Genomic DNA, 20,024 nt, shown 5'->3' on the forward strand with positions numbered 1-20,024 from the left:
ATTCCTTAATTCCCTTCTCAGACTGCACACTGAAATGTACAGGGCATACAGAAACACAACTGGTCTCTGTGTATTGATCATATGTTCTCCAACTTACTGAACATAGCAGCTATCGTGGTTTTGTTTTTCAGATTCCTTAGGACTTGCTACATGCAGGGTCACGTGATCTATGAATTAAGACAATTTTACTTCTTCCTATTGTATCTGGGAGGTTTTTACTTGTTTCCTGCCTGGCTGCAGGGATGGAAGGTGCGTCACAGGGCCTTCCAGAAGGACATAATGTCAGTAAATCGATACAACAAGTACCCAGTATAGGTCCTACAGTGACTGTCACAAAGACGACAGAAGACCCGAGTCAGGTGCTGGACCAGAGACAGAATCCCAGCCGGACGCACAGGACAGCGCCGTGTGCGGACGGTCGCCTGCAGGAGACCCGGGGTGGGGAGAGGCCGCTGGCGCAGAGACCTGGGCGCGCACCGCAAGCAGTTATGGTTTCGGGTGGGAAAGAAACAAAAGGCCACTGTGCCCTGAAGGTGGTGCTGGGGACGCGGGGGGAGGCGTCCTGGCTCCGCGACAGAAACCCAAGCGCCCCGCACCAGGATGGATCCCGCACGCGCCGTCCGCGGGCCTCCTCCCCGGCTCTTCGCCCCTCGGAACCGCGTCCACCGCCGGGACAGCCCAGGTCGGCGAGCGGCAGTCACGACGCCTGCTCCCCGCTGACCCGGCACGTCCGTGTGACCCCGCACGCCACGCGGCCTCGGGACACTTGCTCCCCGCCGGGAGAACCCGCGTCGCGTCCAGTCACCCGCGCGGACGAACACGCACCACATCACCCCGAGACTCGGGGCGGCTCGACGCACCCAGACGAGCCCCGGTCCCGCTCCAGCTAGTATATCCTATTATATTATATCATATTACACTATATCGTATTATATATTGTAGTATAGTATATCCTATTATATTCTATCATATCATGTTATACTATATCGTATTATAGTATAGTATATCCTATTAGATCATATATTATACTATATCGTATTATACTACATCATATTATATTATAGTATATCCTATTATATCATATCATATTATACTACATCATATTATATCATATCCTATATCATATTATATTATACTATATTGTATTAAAGTACAGTATATCCTATTATATCATATATTACATATCATATTATATCATATTCTATATATATCATATTCTATCATATTAAATTATATCGTATTATATTCTATCATATATTATATATCTTATATATTATATTATGTGATATCATATCACATTATATCATGTCATATTATATTACATATTATATAATATTGTATATTCTATTATATCATATTTATATCATATCATATATTCTATTCTGTCATATATATCATACTATAATCACACTATATTATATATCATTTTATATAGTATTGTATCATATATCATATATCATATCATATCATATATTCTATTCTATTATATCATATTCCATTATATCATATTCTATCCTATCGTATTCTATTCTATGATATTATAGTCTATCATATATTATATATTACATTATATCATATTATATTACATATTATATATTATACTATACTATATTATATTATATTATGGGTGAATGTAATATGGGTTAATAATCATATCATGATTCATGGGTTATTTTAACTTAGCACTTCACTGTTTTAGGATTTTTTTTTTTTTACAAGATAAAGCATATTTTGGTAGCATAATTTGGTAACAAATTCTAAAAAATTCCAGTATAATTGCTGAGGAGGCCATTCTTTTCCATAATTAAGGCTTCAGCTTTCTAACTAATTTATGAAAGGAAAAAAATGTGTCTTTGGGCATCTGGGTGGCTCAGTGGGTTAAAGCCTCTGCCTTCCGCTCAGGTCATGATCTCAGGGTCCTAGGATCAAGCCCCGCATCGGGCTCTCTGCTCAGCGGGGAGCCTGCTTCCTCCTCTCTCTCTGCCTGCCTCTCTGCCTACTTGTGATCTCTGTCAAATAAATAAAATCTTCCTTAAAAAAGTGCCATTTAAAAATATATATATATATATACATATATATATATATATGTGTGTGTGTGTGTGACTTTGACTTTACAAGAAATAACCTGTGGTATTCTGTACTCTGTGCTTTCCATATGAATGGCATTAATATGTCACAGCGATATGACTGAAATTAATAAGCAACTAAAAAATCCATAAAGGAGAGCTTTTCCGGAAAGACTGTTTCCGACGGTGGGAGAGCGCCACCTGCCGTTCAATGTGGATTTCAATCCAGCCAGGCCACAGGGCCCTTCTATACCGAATCATAGTAATTTTTCTGAGGCTATTATCAAAATATGAATTATGAATTATGACTTTCTAAAGAAATGTTTTATCACTATATGCCTAGAAATTGAGTTTTCAAAAAGAAAGTTAAAAGTCTTCCCTTCTAAAAAAGATAAGTCTTCAGTTCTCTCTAAAGCTACCAAAAAAACATTATTACTAAAACAATGTTTAAAGACTTATTAAAGACTTATTTATTTTTAGAGAAAGAAAGTGAGTGAGCAGGGTAGGGGCAGACAAAGAGGGAGAAAAAGAATTCTCAAGCTGACTCACTGCTGCTTGGACAGCAGGGCTCAGTCCCAGGACCCTGAGATCAGGACCAGAGCGCAATCAGGAGGCGGCCGCTCCACCCAGGCAGCCCGCTGCAACCAATTCTAAATCTTAAACATCTTGGCCCCAAACGCGGTTGACAACAAAGAACATGGGCTTCCAGACCAAACCAGTTCAAGCCTGGCCTCCTGTGTTTTTAAACCTGAAACTGCTCCCTCATCTGACAAGAACTTAATAGGCAGTAGACGGTCGACGGATCAGAGATACTAACGACTGAGAAAAGTTCATCTCCCATCCAGATTTATAAGTTAACAAGTTTCTTTTGGCTTTTCTTATCCCCTCCAGTCATCCCACTTTGAGAAATGTCTCTACTCACTCACATAAAAAAGGACCTAATCTGAGCTGTTTTTTGATAGTTCCCCCAAGCAGCCCCAAGTAAGTTTAAAGCTTTCCCTGTCAGCCACTGAAGAAATGGTCAGGTCCAGACAGCCGCTCTTAGGGAAGAGGAGTAACACTCAGTGAATTCTCTTCACTTGCTTTCCCACTTTTAATTAATTATGTAACAGGGTTTTAAGCAACTAAAAACCAATGATTTTTAAAGTCATGCTAAACTATTTCAAGAATATCTGCCTCATGACACACAAAAAAAGGGTTTACGGGGGGAGCGAAAGAAACATCGTGTGTGAGTGAGTGTGAGTATAGTCGGCAAACGTTACATGTCTCAGGTATACAACTGAGTGATCCGACAAGCTTATATATGACGCTAGATGACAGGATACCTGCCATCTGTCCCACGACATCGCTAACGGCATCATTACGTTCCTTGCATTCTGCTCCTTATTCCTGCGTTATTCATTCCCTAACTGGGGGGCCGTATCTCCCTCTGCCCCTTCACCCATTTTGCCCAATTTCCCATCCCCTCCTCTCTGGCAACGAGTTTGTTCTCTGCGTTGACAGCCCTGATCCTGCTTTTTGTGGGCTTTTGTTTTTGTTTTTTCTTGGGTTTTTTTTTTTTTTTAAGATTCCATTTATGAGTGGAATCCTATAGTATTCGTCTTTCTCAGTCTGACTTAGCTCACTCAGTATAATACTCTCTAGGTCCCTCCATGTCATCTCCGATGGCACAACCCCACCCTTTCTTCTGGCCGTGCCAGAGCCTGTGTGCACATATACCGCGTTCTCTTTACGCATCACCTACAGTCGGACCACTAGGTTGCTTCCACGCTCTGGCTATTGTTTTAACCCTTAGATTGCTTTCATCAAATTTCACCAAGTTACCCCTGCAAGTCCTCCAAAATAAAGTCTCTTTTGAGCCTAAACATGTCTTTAAGATTATAGATTTATTGTTTGTGTAAGAGTTTAGCTCTAACACATAAGAATAGTGTCTTGACAGCTCAGTGTACTGATCAAGATGGTCTTTTAAGAAAACCGTTTCTCAGGGCATCTGTGCACCAGACCTAGGAGGAGCAAGGACTGTAAGAGAGAAACTATCCCCAGGACCTCACTCTCTCCAGCACATTACCGAGTTCTCACTCAGAACCAGAAGACAGGCTACAGAAATGAATTCCCAGTGTGGGTCTTTGGAACTGGACGGACTCCATTCTCCACCAGCACCACCTCCCTGGAGACTAGGGCCTTCAGGAGGTGGCGGGGGTTGCGGGGGGTGGGAGGGCGGAGGTGGCAAGAGGGATAGGCAGGAACAGAGACATCACTACTACTTTCTTGCTTTTGGCCTTGTTTCTCTCTTTACTATCCTGGAGTTTGGATGTCTGTCTGTCTCTCATTCCTGGACTTCTCTCTCTCCCTCTCTCTCCCCTCTGGATAGCTTTCTTTCCTGAAGAAATAAGAGGGTATTCAAGCAAACAGAGAAAGGAAAGTAGGAGTATAAAAGAGGATCATAGAACAGAACTGAAGTGGGTCCTTCCTAATGTGCTACTGACGAAATACAGCTTTTAATTCCTTCCCTTCACTCAGAAACTAGACAGTGGAGCGGGTCACCCCAGATCCAGACCCACACACACCGCACCGACTTGGGGGCACCGCGCCAAGGAAGCCACCGAGAGCCTCTGAGTTCTTCCCACTGAGTCACTACAGCTCGGGTGAGACTCGGTCAGCGACTCACACTTTGTGTTCACCGGAACCCGGAGCAGGAACCACATTTTCCATTAGAACCAATACACGCACATATACCCCCAAATGACAAAAAAGTTCTATGCACCGGTCTTACCCTGGGACGTGCCACCTGCTGACACTCAGCGCTGGTTCGGGGGTCAGCCCGCGGCCGCGGCTGCGAGCAGGTCACAAGCTCAGCAGCAGAAATGGGGTCTCTCAAACCCCTCCCAGCTCTGAGGCTTGACGAACTCTCAGCCCGGGGGTCTGTGTGATCTGGCCTCGAGCTGTCCCTCAACCGCGTTCCAGCCACCCGCCACCCACCAGCTCCATCAGGCTGGCCTTGTTGGTCCCTGGACAAACGAGCAGGCTCCGGCCAAAGGCTCCTGACACCTGCTGTCCCCTCTGCTGGACAGCTTCCTGCTGGCGCTGCCGGGCTCGCCCTGTGCCACCCGACGCCACCGGGGTCTCAGTCCGGAGAGGCGTCCCCTCCACCCAGCCGCGCACCAAACCCCTCTAACTTCCTTCGCTGTGTACCCGAAGCGGCATTTTGTCACAGCGCTTACCGGTACCCGACGCCGCAGCACATGTCCCCTCCCCGGCGTCCCGGCTCCTCAGGGCAGGGCTCGGCCGCTCCTTGCCACCCCGGGTGCGAAGACAGTCCGCACAGGGCCGGCCGGACACACGGACCACCGACCACCGACCACCGCGGAAGGACGGACGGAGCCGAGCGCGCCCGCGGGGAGGAGAGCCTGGTGTTCTCCGTCTTCTCTGGGGCTGAAACCGGTTCCAGCCGGTCCCCACCAAGTGACTGGTGGGGGACTCTGTGGGGGGTCAACTTCCCTTCCCTTCAGCCCAGTTCTCCCTGACACCCCCCACTCCGCTGCGCACGGGGACTGGCTCTCTTCTCCAGATGCGCAACAGCTGTCTCCGCGGGACACCGCGACTTCTCCAGGGACCTCGCCGGGGACAGCCAGGCCTTGCCAGGCGGGGAGACGTCGGGGAGACGTCGGGGAGACGTCGGGGGACGTCGATGCGGCACTTGGTCAGGCGCTAGAGCGAGGCCGGGGGCGGCTCAAGAGCGCGGGGACAGGGCCCCTCCCTCCCTCCCCCCCACCCCCAGGCGCCCAGCGGGGAGCCTGTGCGCAAACCGCGCGGGTGGAGCGGGGGCAAGTGTGCAGGCACGGATGCGAACCTTTTACACACACGTGTCTCGAAAAGGCAAACCAAAAAGAATGTGCTTAAAAATCGTGTTCGTAAGACGCCTCAGGCACTTCGGGCGAGTCACAAGGTGGATGTCCCCGCCCGGCAGACTCGGCCCACACGGACCTCGGGTGCAGAAGCAGCGTGTGTAAAGGCAAGAGAAAGGGCCTGCGCGAGGCACCTCCTTCCCAGGGCGCCGGCGAACCCCGAACAGCAAACCGCCGGGACACGGTTCGCTCCGGTCTCCACGCGCCTTCCGCGAACTGTAGGAGTCGCTGGGCGTCGGAGCTTGCGGAGCTTCATTTCACATGTCTGTATATTCCCGAGTCCAAGTCAACCTGAAACCCAGTGAATAAAAAATACCCCAGAGCCTGCGGTACAGTGAACTCCTCGCGCCCTGCACGAGCCCCTCCACAGGACGGGCCTGCCCCCTGCCCCCCGCCCTCCACAGCAGGACACCTGCACCTGACACCCGCGGCACCGGGGCCGCAGCGGCGACAGCTCGCACTCGGGGCTTCCACTGTGCACAGCCCCAGGCGAAGCACTTTGTCTCATTCGAGCGCAACGGTGTCTAGGAACGGATACTGTTACTACTGACCACCAACACTGCACAACAGTATCTAGGAACGGATACTGTTCCCACTGCCAGCGTGATTACCGCACAGCTCAACCTGTGTGTGTCCTGGGAAACAAGATAAAATCTTAAGGACAGCATTAGATGATAAATGAAAATGCTGGGGGAGGGGGTGGTTAGTGACCATATTTTTGGAGCCATCCTCCCTTTGGATAGAAATTTTAAAGCTGTTTAACCACGAAAACTATTCAGATACAGCATACAAACCCTCGCCTTTCAGAGACTGGGCACATACAACAAGTTAAAGAGGAAGATGACTTAACCTAATGAGAGACTTGCCCTTGCCGCTAGACGAGAGGTTTTCAGTTCTTCCAAAGCCGTATTTTCTAGGCTTATGTAGCAAAAAACAGATTAGGCCTGAATGGACTCCTTGTACTTTTCACAATCAAATTATGGAATAATAAAATCTCAACTACCACAAATAAAAGCCAATGTTCCGGGGCGCCTGGGTGGCTCAGTTGGTTGGGCAGCTGCCTTCGGCTCGGGTCATGGTCCCAGCATCCTGGGATCGAGTCCCGCATCGGGCTCCTTGCTTGGCGGGGAGCCTGCTTCTCCCTCTGCCTCTGCCTGCCATTCTGTCTGCCTGTGCTCGCTCTCTCTCCCTCTCTCTCTCTGACAAATAAATAAATAAAAATCTTTAAAAAAAAAAAAAAAAGCCAATGTTCCCACCTAATCTATTTAAACTGAGTAGAAATTCATGGATCTCAGATCTAATGCTCACTAAATAGAGATCAGACACATCGAGCTATTCCCTTCCCAAAAGTGTAGGAGAGTTACTAAACCTGTCTCAAGTACTGTTCCTGCCATCTCCTGTCTTTCCCACCCTTTTCCCTGACCCTTGATTGTTTCCAGCAGGAAAATGACTCTAACACACGTGACAAGAAACTTAATATATAAGAGGAAATTTTTAAATAGCCACAAAGTTGGACAAGAACACCACTAACCTCAAATATTTCTAAAATTTGTTTTAGATTTTAGATTTCCATTTTCCCCCAGCTTGTTCCATTAGACAGCACTCTGCTTACTATGAGAGTACTACAGCTCATACACAGAGTACATTTCAGTTTATAAATTACTTTCATACACAAAAATACTTTCACACAAAAATGCTTCAAGCCACTCTGAACAGAAATTATCATTCTGATTTTATGAAAGGGAAGACAACTGCCCAGAAGGATTACAAGTCACACAGTAAATATAAGCTGAAGCCAAGACTGCAGTAGGATTGAAAATTTGGGGGTTTCTAGCTCTACACCCATTCCTTTGTCCTACAAGAGGCTGCTTCTTCAGTACAAGTAACCAGAAAGGACTGGATAATCCAGCTCTGAATAGTAGTTTAGAAAAGGTTACCTCCATCTTCCTCAGTATATACTGGTAATAAATTTAGAATCCTAACAATTTATGAAAAATGGCAAACAATAATTACAGGAAAATACTTTAGGTAAGCATTAACTGTTTCCCATCTATAGAACATATTGTAATTTATAATCAATATATTATTGGGTAAGAAAAGTGAAATTTTTATTAAAAGTTCAAATCCATTGTCCAATCCATGTAAGAATTTTTTTTTTAAAGATTTTATTTATTTATTTGGCAGACAGAGAGCACAAGCAGGCAGGGAGGCAGGCAGAGAGATGAGGAAGCAGGCTCCCTGCTGAGCAAAGAGCCCGATTCAGGGCTCGATCCCAGGACCCTGGGATCATGACCCGAGCCAAAGGTAGAGGCTTTAACCCACTGAGCCACCCAGGCGCCCCCATGTAAGAAATTTATAGCAATACCAGGTTAGAGCTTAGAAGGAGCAGGCACCACGGCACACTGCTAGCAGGGGACAAATGGTAGAACTTTCTGGAGGTAATTGGTGAGGCATATCATGAAAACCTCAGAAATGCACATGGCCTCTCTCACCCAGTTACTCTATTTCTAATTTATTCTTTTCTCTTTAAGATTTTATTTATTCGTGGGGCGCCTGGGTGGCTCAGTGGGTTAAGCCGCTGCCTTCGGCTCAGGTCATGATCTCAGGGTCCTGGGATCGAGCCCTGCATCGGGCTCTCTGCTCAGCAGGGGGCCTGCTTCCTCCTCTCTCTCTGCCTGCCTCTCTGCCTGCTTGTGATCTCTCTCTGTCAGATAAATAAATAAAATCTTTAAAAAAAAAAAAGACCAAGTAAATAAACAGATTGGTTATACCAAAGTAAGTGAAAGAACAAAATGTTGGTCCTAAAATTGATCTGGAAAATTGTCTAAGATCTATTAAGTGAAAAAGAGAGATTTATAAACAATATATACAGTAGGATCACACTTTCAAAGATATATACATATACATACGTATATACACCTATGTATGTATGTATGTATGTGTGTCTGACTGGAATATTATACTAAAATACTAACAAATTGCATACAGTGACATTACAGATGAATTTAATCATATGTTTTCTACATATTTGCTAATCTCCAAAAATGATTGTTTCTACAGTATAACAAGTTAAATATTGGATATATATATATATTCAAGTTAAATATATATATATATGCTACATGTATTTTATTTATATACTATGTATATGTCACAACAAACGTATCAATGATATATTGACAAGATATAAAATGTATATAGCATATGCATTATGTAACTTGTATTAGAACCACAGAAAGTAGAAGATGAAATTTAAATTTACATATATCAGAATTCTGGAGCCATTCTGCATGCATATGGAAATAAATTTTAAAGAATAAAGCACTACAAAGAAGGCACAGTACATAAGATGAGTCAGGAGAGTAACAATAGCAACTTAATTAGACAAAGTGCCTAGTACCAGAAAATAAACTTGAACTGAGCAGTACATTTTAATAGCTATAATTTCTCACATCTAATAAGTAGAAAGTCTTAAAATATCAACAGCTTTTAGAAGTGAAGTAGTTTAAACAGATTTTCCAAGAAAGTGGATCTAAGGTTAATAGAACTATTGGAGAGATTTCTGGAGAACGAGTTACTCCGATCTTACGCTCCATCCAGAAAGACAACAGATGACATCACAGCAGAAAACGAAGTATCCATGGAGACACGATGATATCACCCACTTTGCCTACCACACCTTAGAGAAGACACTATGGAAACAAACGGTCCAGAAAAAGGCATTTCAATTATTTTTTTAAGATTATGGAGAGAGAGAGAGAGAGAGAGAGAGAGAGAGAGAGAGAGAAGATGCAAGGGCAGGGAGGAACAGTGGGACAGGAAGAGATGCTCTTCAGCCGGCTCCCCACTGAGCACAGAGCCTGACACAGGCTCCATCCCAAGACCCTGAGATCATGACCTGAGCAGAAATCAAGACTCTGACAGACACTTAACCAACAGAGCCACAACCGACAAGCAATTAAATTATTCAAAAGCAATTATAAAAGGAGAAATCAGGAGTGTTTGATCTTCAAACATAAGATCTGCACAGATAGATATTTTCCAAAGTTTATATGAAAATATTTTCCAAAGTTTATAAGATCATAAATATTACAGATAGGATGAAAACTGTCACTGAAAGACCAAACTAATACAGTTAAGGTTTAAATAAGGCAGATCCAAGGAAAATAAAATATTTTGACAGAATAGGAAAAAAGTATTAGAGGCATTATCCCAGTACATTTAGAATGAAATCTAAAATCCTTCCCAAGTTGCATAAGCCTCAGTATCCCCTGGTTCCCACCTGCCTTAGCATCTCAGTCTTCATGCCTGCCTCACCTTCCCCAGAACCCGTCCCCACTGGCCCCCTGCCATGCCCCGAATGAGCCTCTGCACTTGGCTATTGTTGGCTCAGAATGAACTTCCCCTGATCTCCACCTGGCATGCTCCCTTTTTCTGAGATTTCAATTTAAAAGCCACATCCTGGGGCACCTGGGTGGCTCAGTGGGTTAAGCCTCTGCCTTCAGCTTGGGTCATGGTCTCAGCGTCCTGGGATCAAGCCCCGCATCTAGCTCTCTGCTCAGCAGGGAGCCTGCTTTCTCCTCTCTCTCTGCCTGCCTCTCTGCCTACTTGTGATCTCTCTCTCTCTGTCAAATAAAAAAAAATTTTTTTAAAGCCACATCCTCAAGAGGACCCTCTCTAATTGTCCCCCATAAAGGTCCTCTAGCTACCTCCTCTTGGAACTAGCCACTATAACATTACTAAGTTTAATTTTCCTCACATCATTTGGCACCAAAGAGGTTACCCATTGTTTCATGGCTTCATTCATGTCTTGAATATATTGTATGTCTCCTCCACTAAGGAAAAAGGGGATTTAAAGGTTAAACCATCAAGGAGGCTTTCCCTGATCACCCTGGCTAGGACAGACCACTCTTTTTTTACGCATTTCTACCTCACCTTGTAATCTTTCCTTTAGAACCCAACTTACCCTTGTAATATATCTTCCACTTTTTTCTCGATAAGTTCCATGGGGTGCACAAGGTAAGTAGGGACCAGAGAAGGTCTCCAATGCCAATTAAGAAATCTGGGCTCTAATCTATGGGCACGGAGGGAGGGCAATCTTGTTACTCACTACAGAGCCAGTGCCCGGCACACAAAAGCACTCAATAAATACTCGTTCGAATTGACGGATACTTGGTGACCGAGAAAGAGTAGATGAAGGATGAAACTGGACTTCTCACACCACTCACGACACCTAACTTGAAATGCATTAAAGACTTAAATGTAAGATTTGCAACCATAAAACTTCTAGAAGGAAACATAGGGGGAAAGCTCCTTGACACTGGTCTGGGAAGCAGTTCTTTGGCTAGGACACCAAAAACAACACACAAAAAAGCAAAAATCAGTAAGTGGAACTACAACAAACTAAAAAGCTTCTGCACAGTTAAAGGAACATTAAACAAAATGATAACGTAATCCTCAGAATGGGAGAAAATATTTACAAACTATGTTATCTAAGGAGGGATTAACATCTACATTACAAATACATACACCTGAGTAACAGTTACACGAACAGGAGTAAGAACTTGGGCAGAGGATCCGAACAGACTGTTCCCAAAGAAAACCTAGAGATGGCGGACAAGCACATGAAAAGGTGCTCGGCATCACTAACCAGAAGGGGAACATAAATCAAAAGCAGCACAGCTGTCACCTGACACTGGTTAGAAGAGCTGGGCTAAAAAGACAAGGGGCAATTGCAGGGTCATAGGGAAGCTCTATTTTTAATTTCTTGAGGAATCTCCACACTGTTCTCCCAATTGGCTGCACCAACTTGCATTCCCACCAACAGTGTAAGAGGGTTCCCCTTTCTCCACATCCCCTCCAACACACATTGTTCCCTGTCTTGCTAATTTTGGCCATTCTAACTGGTGGAAAGTGGTATCTCAATGTGGTTTTAATTTGAATCTCCCTGATGGCTAGTGATGATGAACATTTTTTTCATGTGTCTGTTAGCCATTTGTATGTCTTCATTGGAGAAGTGTCTGTTCATGTCTTCTGCCCATTTTTTGACATGATTATCTGTTTTGTGTATGTTGAGTTTGAGGAGTTCTTTATAGATCCTGGATATCAATCTTTTGTCTGTACTGTCATTTGCAAATATCTTCTCCCATTCCGTGGGTTGCCTCTTTGTTTTGTTGACTGTTTCCTTTGCTGTGCAGAAGCTTTTGATCTTGGTGAAGTCCCAAAAGTTCATTTTTGCTTTTGTTTCCTTTGCCTTTGGAGACATATCTTGAAAGAAGTTGCTGTGGCAGATATCGAAGAGGTTACTGCCTATGTTCTCCTCTAGGATTCTGATGGATTCCTGTCTCACATTGAAGTCTTTTATCCATTTTGAGTTTATCTTTGTGTACAGTGTAAGAGAATGGTCGAGTTTCATTCTTCTACATAGAGCTGTCCAGTTTTCCCAGCACCATTTATTGAAGAGACTCTCTTTTTTCCACTGTACATTTTTTCCTGATTTGTCGAAGATTATTTGACCATAGAGTTGAGGGTCCATATCTGGGCTCTCTACTCTGTTCCACTGGTCTATGTTTTTATGCCAGTACCATGCTGTCTCGGTGATCACAGCTTTATAGTAAAGCTTGAAATCAGGAAACATGATGCTCCCAGTTCTGTTTTTCTTTTTCAATATTTCCTTAGCAATTCGGGGTCTCTTCTGATTCCATAGAAATTTTATGACCCTGCAATTGCATTACTGGGTATTTACCCCAAAGATACAGATGTAGTGAAATGAAGGGCCATCTGTACCCCAATGTTCATAGCGGCAATGGCCACGGTCGCCAAACTGTGGAAAGAACCAAGATGCCCTTCAACGGACGAATGGATAAGGAAGATGTGGTCCATGTACACTATGGAGTACTATGCCTCCATCAGAAAGGATGAATACCCAACTTTTGTAGCAACATGGACGGGACTGGAAGAGATGATGCTGAGTGAAGTAAATCAAGCAGAGAGAGTCAATTATCATATGGTTTCACTTATTTGTGGAGCATAACAAATAGCATGGAGGACAAGGGGAGATGGAGAGGAGAAGGGATTTGAGGGAAATTGGAAGGGGAGGTGAACCATGAGAGACTATGGACTCTGAAAAACAATCTGAGGGTTCTGAAGGGGCAGGGGGTGGGAGGTTGGGGGAGCCTGGTGGTGGGTATTAGAGAGGGCACGGACTGCATGGAGCACTGGGTGTGGTGCATAAACAATGAATTCTGGTACACTGAAATTAAATTTAAAAAATAAGTTAAAAAAAAAAAGACAAGGGGCAGCCAGTGTTGGGGAGGCTGTGGAGAAAAGGAACCCCACACAGTGCTGGTGGGAATATAAAACGCAGCCACTGTGGAAAACTACATGCAGGTCCTGGCACTATTTCACAAATAGTCCTACCACAGGATCCAGTCATCCCACATCTGTGTATTTATCAGAAAAACATGAAAACACCAACTCCAAAAGACAGATCACCCCCCATGCTCAATGCAGCATTATTCACAATAGCCAAAATATCAAAACGACCTAGTGTCCGTCGATGGATGAATGCGTAAGGAAAATGTGGTGTACGTACACTGGGATATTCTCCAGCCACGAGAAAGAAGGAAATTCTGCCACCTGTGACCACAGGGATGGACTCTGAGGCCATTACGCTAACTGAAGTAAGTCAGAGACAAACACTGTATGATTTCACTTGTTCGGAGAATCTAAAAAAGCCAAACTCAGAAACAGAGAGTAGAATGGAGGTTACCAGGGGCTGGGGTGATGTCAGTCAAAGGGTAAAAATGTCCAGTTAGAAGTGCCAAAGTTCTGGGGACTCAAACGCACAGCACCGTCATGACACTTAACACTGTTGCGTTACGTACTTGGGAGTTAAGAGTAGATCTTAGACGTTCTCATCACAAAAAAAGCAATGGTGATTATGTGATGCGACACAGGTGTAGGCTTAACGCTAAGGAAGTAATCAGTTTGCAATATACATTATTAAATCAATACCTTATACACCTTAAACTTACACAGTACCGCTTGTCAATTACATCCCAATAAAGCTGGGGAAAAAAAGAAAGACGGGGAATTAAAAGGCAGAAAAAGGACAGAAAAAGATAAAAGAGCTACCTGTGAGGAAAATAAGGGCATTCTACTAACCCACTGCTATTTACTTTTGCAAATACTACCGGTTCCTTTGAAAGAAGAAAGTAACCAGCTCCAAACTGCATTTGTAATAAAATCGCTTAGTGGGAAAAACTGTTTCTGTGGTTTCAGGAATCTATATTAGGCGCTGCACTTTGATTCAGTTCCCACAAATGAAATCCTGCCTGGGGCTTGGAGCTACCGTCCTTCCAAGTTAGCACTCCCAGTAACAAAAGGGATCCTGGAGAGCTAAGAAGTGCATGCCAAAGATAAAAACGGTAAGCCTATTTAGAAGAAACTTTATAAAGCTGGAAACTGAAAAACATTTCATGCAATAAAATCCTGTTTTAGCCATCACGAAACTCTCTTTGAAGTCTCTTTCAGACCAAAAACTTCAAGATCTTTGTTTAGTCTATTTCTTGCGGAACATAGCGGATAATCTTTGAAGGCCTTACGTTATACTAACAGATCATCTTTGTTAACGGCATTCAAACCAATGTTCTATTTTAGAAAATATAGAACATTCCTATCTCTTTGGTAGCCAAAAGAGCCTTGGAATTATCTCCTCTCTTTATGCACAAAAGTAAATCAATTGATGACTCTAGCACATTCTTTATCTTAAACAACAGGTATGTGAGATACACTAAACTACATTGGCCTGTCTCTGCTTTGCAAGACAGAGGCAGGTCTAGAATTTGTCGTCAGGAACTAATTATGGCGCTGCAAGCTACAGCTGTTAACAAACCAGATGCAGACAGAAGCTGACCAGATAACGTAACTGCAGCGGTCAGGGAGGCACACCAGCAGAGCAAACAAATTCCACCTTTGGCTCAGGGAAAGAAACCATCAGCCTTTCATACAATACACATGCCAGAGGTGAGACTGAACACAGAGAAAGGACACCAATTTCTCCATGGTTTCCTTTCTTTCTTTTTTTTATTTATTCTTTTTAATTAACATATAATGTATTATTTGCCCCAGGGGTACAGGTCTGTGAATCATCAGGTTTATTCAATTCACAGCACTCACCATAGCACATACCCTCCCCAGTGCCCATCACCCAGCCACCCTATTCATCCTCTCCACCCCCCAGCAACCATCAGTTTGCTTTGTGAGATTAAGAGTCTCTCATGGTTTGTCTCCCTCCCCATACCATCTTGTTTCATTTTTCCCTCCTTTCTCCCCACGAACGAAAACGCCTCTCCTTTCGCGTAAAGGACAGCAACTGACATCAGAGAGAGATCTGGGCGCAGAAAGAAACTTGAAAATTCTGCTCTAGTCAATTTCAGGCTCTCATTAAATTCAGCTTCTTCTGCCGCACAGGAAGATTGTCACTAGGTCAAACGAGGAATAAGAAATCTGTGCTCCTTGAGATCAACGATTTTGCTTCTTCAAGTATATACTGTTCGAAGTACACTCTATCTGGAGCTTTGTGGACCATGACTGACAGGAAGGAATGCATTTTGGATCATAATCCAGTACACACGAGGCACACACTGAAGTTTCATGGAAGTTATCCTTAGCACATACAATGAATATAGTGTCCGCTTTATGTCTTTTTTTAATGCTGGCTACACACAACAACTTGATTTCTTGACTGAGTAATGGGTTAGAACCTACTCTGAGCAACCATGCTATCGTACACGCACAGGGGCCGGCCTCTGCCTCCCTCCCTAACTGCATGCCACGTTATTCTCTGCCGAACTTCCCGCCCCTTGCCCCCGCACTGCTGCTGCCCCCACCCTGCCCCACCACCGAATTTCTATTATTTTTTTTTCATTCGATCACAAGATCACTTCCTGAAATATGACAACCACTTTGCTGCCTCAGGGCCTTTGATCCTATTGTTAATGTTACCTGATACACTTCCTCCCGGGTCACTGCACTTCTTTATTCAGGTCTCAATACAGAAGTCAGTTCTTCAAAGGGGCCTTCACTAACCACCCAATTTGAAAGAACCACCACACACAACTTCAGCCGGGGCAGAGGGTAGGGAGAGGACTTCACTGCTCTTAGGGTGATTGGGAATTCTGAATGACAAGAATGTAAGACAAGCAGGAAGAAAACCAGTATTCCACAAATGTCAATTTCCATCTCCCTGTGCCACTGTTCAGGCCACTGAATTTCCACTATGGAAATTCTATTCCATTTGCTTAACGATGGCCTGACTCTGAAAAGTGAAGACTCCATCCTCCTATATCCCCCAAGCACTCTGTAACCTCTCAGGGCACTTACCACATTCTTTTTTTTTTTTTTTTCTTTTCTCTTTCAGCAAATACCTGAGGGCCTACTATGGTGTAGGCAATAGCAGTGACCAAAATAAAGATCGGTCCCTCTACCAGTTCAGTTCAGTAAGAGTGACAAACTCATAAACAAATAATTCCAACTGAGTGTGGCAAGTGAGATGTGTACCATGTAAAATTGTGACCAAAAAAAAAGAAAAGTCAACTGTCTTTGAGTAGAGACATAAGGCATCACAGAAGAGACACCGAACCTGGGTATGGAAGTATCGGAAGGAATCAGGCCGGCCAAGAAGGAGATACGTGTTATCTCGTGTGGAAGGAACAGCATGTGCAAAGGAGAGGGGACGTTCATATCACCAGTTCGAAGTTGCTTAAAATGTTCGGCAAAAGACAAGCAGCTGAAAGGAATGTCTTGGCAACGGAGGGACGTGGAAGAAGCTAGACTGAGCAGTGCTGGATGATGGAGGGCCGTGTATGCCGTCCCAGGTACTTTGAATTTTACACTGTAGAGTATGGAAAGTCTAGAATTTAAAAGAGGTGAGTGACTTCAAATATTTGGGTCTTTAAAATTTCCTTCTGGGGCGCCTGGGTGGCTCAGTCAGTTAAGCGTCTGCCTTTCTGTTCGGGTCATGATTCCAGAGTCCTGGGATCGAGCCCCACATCAAGCTCCCTGTGAAGAGGGGAAGAAGTCTGCTTGTCTCTCTCCCTTTGCCCCTCCCCCCTCACTTGTGCTCACTCTCTCTCAAATAAATAAGTAAAATATTTTCTAAAAATTCCTTCTTGTGGCAGAGAAAATAATGGATTGAAGAACTGCCATACCATACTGTTAAAAGTCCAGGCAAGAAATACTGCAACTCAGCAAAGGAAAGAGTCAACAAAACCAAAAGACAAGTGACAGAATGGGAGAAAATATTTGTAAATGACATATCAGATAAAGGGCTAGTATCCAAAATCTATAAAGAACTTATCAAACTCAACACTCAAAGAACAAATAATCCAATCAAGAAATGGGCAGAGAACATGAACAGACATTTCTGCAAAGAAGACATCCAAATGGCCAATAGACACATGAAAAAGTGCTCCACATCACTCGGCATCAGGGAAATACAAATCAAAACCACAATGAGATACCACCGCACACCAGTCAGAATGGCTAAAATTAACCAATCAGGAAACAACAGATGTTGGTGAGGATGCGGAGAAAGGGGAACCCTCCTACACTGTTGGTGGGAACACAAGCTGGTGTTGCCACCCTGGGAACCAGTATGGAGGTTCCTCAAAAAGTTGAAAATAGAGCTACCCTATGACCCAGCAATCGCACTACTGGGTATTTACCCTAAAGGTACAAATGTAGTGATCCGAAGGGGCATGTACACCCCAATGTTCATAGCAGCAATGCCCACGATAGCCAAACTATGGATCGAACATAGATGTCCATCAACAGATAAATGGATAAAGAAGATGTGGTATATATATACAATGGAATACTATGCAGCCATCAAAAGAAATGAAATCTTGCCATTTGCAAGGATGTGGATAGAACTAGAGGGTTTTATGCTGAGCAAAATAAATCAATCAGAGAAAGGTAATTATCATATGATCTCCCTGGTATGAGGAATTTGAGAGGCAAAGTGGGGGGGTTTGGAGGGTAGGGAAGGAAAAAATGAAACAAGATGGGATCGGGAGGGAGACAAATCATAAGAGACTCTTAATCTCACAAAACAAACTGAAGGCTGCTGGGGGGAGGGAGAGGGTGGCTGGGTCATGGACATTGGGGAGAGTATGTGCTATGGTGAGTGCTGTGAACTGTGTAAGCCTGACAATTCATAGACCTGTGCCCCTGGGGCTAATACATTATATGTTAATAAAAAATTTTTTTAAAAAAAGAAATACTCCAACTGTCTGGGTAAAAAAACAAAGCTTAAACTAAAACAGGACTTAAAGACCCTTTGAATATGGGAGGCACAGAAAAGGAATAGAGAACAACTCTGGTTTCTGGTTTAGATTATATTTAATACACAATATTAAAGTTATATAATACTAAAGCCATACTATAGGTTATACTATAGTGATATCATTAATTAACTTGATGGAATTAGAGAAACCAGGTGGAATGATGGCAAGTTCAGTTTTGGTCATGGCACATTTGGAGAGGCATTTGGGTGAGGAGGGAGAGGTGTCCCAGAAGCAACTAGGTTAACCCTAGCAGATGTGAGATGAAAATCGAAATTTAGACTCGAATGCTTCCGCACTAGTAAAACTCATGTGTGTGGATGAAATCACCCCAGGCAAAGGCACTGATTACTGAAAATATTAAAGATTGAGCCCCAGAGAAAGACATTTGAAAAGCAGGAAAGACCGGGGCAGGGGGGAGGTAATGAATGCTCATGAACTTCGGCTGTCCCAGAAAAGGTAGGTAAACTTTGAGAAGAAATTACTGGATGGGAATTGAAAAAGCCATTCGAAACTTAGACAAGAGCAACTTCACGGAAGCCATTCAAGAGAAAGTCGGATAACAGAACCGAGGATGGGAAAGGGGCCGTGGAAGCCCGTGAAAATACGCGCTTTGAGGCAGTTCAGATAGATGGAGGACTGGGCAACCTCTGCATGAACACAGCCTGAGAGGCCTGCTTTGTTTTATTTCATTTTCTCAAGATGTAGGACCAGAACACTGGGAAACAGGAAGAGGAGAGAAAGGCTGAAAGCACCGGAAAGAAAGAAGATAAGCGGAAGCAAACAGTCCTGCAATGGGTAGGAGACCGTGAGGTCTAGAGGCAAGCTGGATTAGCCTTCACCACCGGTCTGTTGTTGTATATATGGGTGCGTAGCCTGGGGGCCTGCGGTGGAAGAAGACCGACATCTGCTTAGTCGGGAGGACGAAGGAGGGGAAGGGGCAGGGGTTGCAAAGTGTGAAAAGAGCCCTACAGGAACCGCGCAGGGGCAACGGGGTTAAGGAAAGGATTGCTGTGGAGCAAGGGAGAATGAAGGGCGGGGAGGGGCTCGGTTGCCCTGACCTCCGACCACAGTCATCTTTCCATCCCCCCCCCCCCCCCCCCCGTCCGCTACTGGTAAGCGGCTGAAAGATTAGCCAGTTCAGCGAGTTAACTAGAACCCGGTGCTCTCAAACAAGCGCGTGAATTCAAATCGCCTACAGGCTTGTTTAAAATGCAAATGCCAAGCCCCATTCCTACGGATTCCGAATTTCTGGGGGTGTGGCTGAAGCCAGGGAATGTTCCAGAAGCTCTCCCAAGAGCTCGTCAGGGCGCTCCTGTTCAAAAGCACCTGCCGATAAGGTGATCGCTCTAGACGAGAACTGATGCCAGTGCAGCTCCTACTCAGGGCCCTGGGGCGGGGTGTGGAGCAGGGCACCCGCCGCACGAGGGCACCCGCCCCGCGAGGGCACCCGCCGCACGACCCAGGGAGATTCGGGCCGGTGTCGGCACAGCGCACGCACCGCACATCGTCTCGGATTCGGCGCGGCGAGGGGCGCTGAGAACTGGGAAAATGCGACTATGAAACACAAACACTTAAAATGCTCGCCTCGGGGTATCAGACCCACACCTCCCGCTCCTTGGCTCCAGGGTGCCCGCAGGACCGAAGTGGCATTCAGGGCGCTGCACGGCACCGGGACGGAAGGAAACTGCGGAACCAGCCCCTGC

General features: G+C 44.7%; 1 protein-coding gene across 2 annotated transcripts in view; it reads right to left on the minus strand.

Annotated features, from left to right (window-relative positions):
* NME7 (NME/NM23 family member 7) overlaps positions 1-20,024 on the minus strand; it is a 268,375-nt gene that overhangs the window by 247,804 nt on the left and 547 nt on the right. The gene's annotated exons all lie outside the window — the stretch shown is intronic.

Source organism: Lutra lutra, chromosome 15 (assembly GCF_902655055.1).
Source record: "Lutra lutra chromosome 15, mLutLut1.2, whole genome shotgun sequence".
NCBI lineage: Eukaryota > Metazoa > Chordata > Mammalia > Carnivora > Mustelidae > Lutra > Lutra lutra.